General features: G+C 36.0%; 1 protein-coding gene across 2 annotated transcripts in view; it reads right to left on the bottom strand.

Moving 5' to 3' along the window:
• The window catches only part of LOC108362829 (uncharacterized), an 84,210-nt gene that overhangs the window by 12,666 nt on the left and 67,530 nt on the right, over positions 1-4,014 (bottom strand). The window contains exon 2 of one of the 2 annotated variants that reach the window (XR_001847517.1): positions 3,533-3,535. The exons of the other annotated variant lie outside the window; for it this stretch is intronic. The gene's annotated coding sequence lies outside the window, so the exon portion shown is untranslated. The remainder of the gene's footprint in view (positions 1-3,532; positions 3,536-4,014) is intronic. 2 annotated transcript variants of the gene reach the window in all.

The raw sequence follows: 4,014 nt of genomic DNA, 5'->3' as shown, positions 1-4,014 counted from the left end.
AAAAAAAAAAAAAAAAAAAAAAAAAAAAAAAAGATACGGACATATGTATATAAATTTGCATGTTATGTATGTACATATTTATGTACATGTATAACTCTAAAAAATATTTTATAAAATAATCTATGCTTATTTATGTAAATAAATTTTAATTGTTGATTTAAATGCTGCCCTAATATAATATTCAAATATTTTTATGAATATGTATGTACATGCATACATATATTAACATATTTTCGTACATAATCTGTTGACATACATTCACACATTTTTGTGCTCAAAAAGGCATGTGTTGCATAGAACACACGGAGCCCTCGCTCGTCGCTCACTCGCCTTACCTAGCCGAGCGATTATGCAGACAGCTACTCGCCTCGGCACTGCGAGCGAGGCAACACACAGCAGCCTCGCTCTTTTAATAAGAGCGCGAGAAAACAAGCGGCGATCGCTCATTTTCCGAGCAAGCCAAACTTCTCGTGCCTCGCCTCATTGCTGCTACGAGTACGAGCTGCGAGCGCCTCGTTGCCTGCTAGCCATTGAGTAGGAGTTTGCTCGCTCGAATGCCGAGTTTTTGCCTACCCTGGTCACGATGACTTGGGTCACCCTGATCTTGAAAAGACAATCGTCGTCTTTTGGAAACTCTATTGGTTTCTAAACCTAAGGCGGTATGCGAAAAGTTACATTCCTGCACGTGTACCAAGTTGTTATTAAAAGCATCGACAAGGGAAGCTCGAAGGCCGAATGCATTTTGGACACATTGATGCCCTACCCTTCCGCGTAATTCATATCGACCATATGGGTGCGTTCGAGCGCAGTAAACGCGGAAATTGTCACGTCCTTGCTACATCCCTGGTGCTAAAACACCAGTAATTAACGCACTAAATGAAATGCCGAGTTATTGGGGTCTACGAATCAAATTATAAGCGATCGTGGAACAGCTTTCACGTCAAAAACTTTTGAAAGTTAATGCCACCTAGACCGTTGTCTAGACGCCGCGCGCTAATGGCCAAGTCTAGCGTGCTAACCAATCAATTCTGAATTTCCTTCGTACAGCATTCAACAAACCTAAGAATTGGGACCTGCAATTGAAAGATTTTCAATGGACTATCAATTCTCAATCAAACTCAACCACCGGGTTTTGCCCGAATGAATTAGTTTTTGACTTTAATCTCCGTGATGTTGTACAAACTCGCTTGCTGTTGTACAAGACGACTTTCCCGAGTCAAATACTTCAACACCAATATTCCAGAAAAGCGAACAAGATGCTTGGAACATTAACGATGAGCGTTCTAAGTGGAAAATACGATTTAACCGACGACATGCTGAACCAACCAAGTACCTCGAAAATGATCTTGTTGTAATCGAGAAGGAACCGTCTGCATCCGGTGTATCTCGTAAACTAGAACCGAGATATCGGCGCCGTATACTGTAGCTAAGGTTCTCCGTAACGATCGTTATCTTATCGAAGACGTACCCGGAATGCAGTTAACCAACAGAAAGTTCTGCTCGGTTTTCTCCTCAGACAAAATAAAACGCTGGTACAGTAGTGCACTCGAACTCGACGAAGAAAATTACAGCGACGAAATCGAGGAAGATTAGCATGCAGGAGTGGCCGAGCTGACACCTCTTTTGGCAACTACATCTGTCCTTTAAAAAGCAACCCTGCACATGCAATACGGCAACTCAGTAGTCTACCACGAATAGTCGTCGCGCATCAACAACTTTTAACATTTTGATACCGTACTAAATTAGCTATTCACCATATTGAACTAAATAAATACTTTAATTTTATTGATAAACCACTCGTCCTCGTGTTATTCTTAAGTACTGGTAAGAGTTTTTGCTCTTAACTTTGTAAAGTTTTGTAATAGTTTTTGTCATTTTAAATAAAACATTTTCATATAAAACAATGAAAATTTAAATTTAAAGTTTATATTTACAAAATTTCTTTATAAACAATGTTTGATATCTTTCTGTATGGGGATAAAATGTACACTTTATCAGGGCTAGTAATGCGAGAGCAAGTGAAATACTATAGTTTACAGTGTGAAAAATAAGTGGTCGTCAAATCAACGCCTACAGCCTTAATGGTCTGTTTTTACGACTTGTTAATTGTCATTGCAAAACAAACGCTTACTGGGAATTGAAGGCTGTTAAAAATTAAAGGAAAACTATTGAAAATAATTGGTATTCGCGGTATACAAACCATTTCGTCTGCACCATCCGTTATAATTAGTGATGTGCTGAATTGTCGGTACCCAATACTCGGTACCCAATACTTGAAGAAAATTTCGGTACCCAATTCTTTCTTTTCGGTACCCGATACCGATTCGATACATTAAACCTTCCTCATTACATATAAACTTCTTGTCAGCTGACTAAGTTTAGTCACATTTTCTATAAAAGTCTAGCACATTACATACCTAGTACCACATTAATCCAAATTTCAAACTTTTTACAAAATTTAAAAAAATTCAACAAACTTTAACAATTACACCTAAAAATGTTAAACTTTTTGTTAAAAATTTTAGGTATTCAGTTTTATAGCCCATTATATGTTAGTAGATTAAACTGCAATATTTTTTTACCTCTCTTTTATTAGTTCGGGATGTAACTATGTAATATTGATGCGCCTAAAAGATGCAGCGATTTCTGTTCTCAAGTTACATACCTTATGACAGTACGAATGGAAATTATAATAGAGGTTTTAGTTTTTTAAACTATAATTTTATTTTGCTGGCGGTCCTAGGCGTTTTCCTCCATATAAATGTAATTGACGATCATACTTTATATGGGAGGAAACCGTCAGCCAAACCAATTATTAAAAATCAACGCAATTTTCTAGCTTCTTGAAATTTGCACTTTAACCAAATAAAATTTAATAGACTATAAAACTGCATAAAAAGTTTAAATTTTTTTTAATTTAATTAAAATTTTGTACAAAGTTTGAGATGTGGGGCTGGCTATGTAATGTGCTAAACTTTTATAAAAAAGTTATAAACAATTAATAGACAAAAGAAAACTAGCCAAAACTGGTCGAAATGCCACTTAACTTAATCAGCCGACCGCAAGGTTATACGTTTGAAGTTTGCAGAAAAACAGTTCATATTCATTGCTATTTTATACATATGCCTCGCCTGAAATAAAAAAAGGTACAAATAAGACGATTCTTCCTCAAAAGATGAACAATATGTATGTCAGTATTTGAGCCTTCTTGCACTTATTGCCACAGTCTTGCCAACTGCAACAGTTATTGTGGCAACATTGTTAATTCGTAATATTATTATTAAAGATTTGCATTGTGGTTGCCGCAGAGGCAGATATTAATATAGTAACGAGAACGTTCAGGTCCAAATAATGTGAGAAATAGACTTCTTTAACCATAGATGAATGACTTCAACGATCGCTTAACAGCTTTTTTCCATATTTGTGGGTTTTGCGGACTCTTATTAGAAATTCGAATATTTCGGTACCGAGTATCGAAAGTATTTGATACTTTTTAAGTCGGTACCGAGTCTCCATCAATACTTAAAAGTACCGACTCAGCACATCACTAGTTATAATTAGATTTTTTTTTTGCAGATTTAAAAACTTAAAGCTGAAATTAGTCAAGAACGTAAACCCGAGTCAGCTGACACGATCTGTATTACCAAAGCGCCATGTAAATGAAAACTCATCACCGCAGAATTTTTCTGTAGTTGTAGCCCGTCGCGCAGAAATCTGCGGAATTTAGATTTTTCCGTGTCAGCTGATTTCTCCTTCTTTAGATGGTTGCCACTTCTCAGTTTTACAGATGGTAAAAAAGATATAAGTTCCTATTCAAAATATGTTTAAAATATTTAAAATTTACTATTGAATAAGGTTATTGTTGAATATTTAGCTAAAATCTATTATAGCACGAAAAATTTTAGTTGAAAGGGTAAGTTTATGAAAAGGCATTGATGAGTGGCAACAGTGTAGTAAGCAACACTGAGGGCTCCAGTAATCGACAAAATTCTGCGTATACAGACTGCGTTTAAG

The sequence above is a fragment of the Rhagoletis zephyria genome, unplaced genomic scaffold (assembly GCF_001687245.7).
Source record: "Rhagoletis zephyria isolate East Lansing unplaced genomic scaffold, Rhagoletis_zephyria_1.1 Rzeph_scaffold_01111, whole genome shotgun sequence".
Taxonomy (NCBI): domain Eukaryota; kingdom Metazoa; phylum Arthropoda; class Insecta; order Diptera; family Tephritidae; genus Rhagoletis; species Rhagoletis zephyria.
This window is presented reverse-complemented; position numbering and strand designations above follow the sequence as displayed.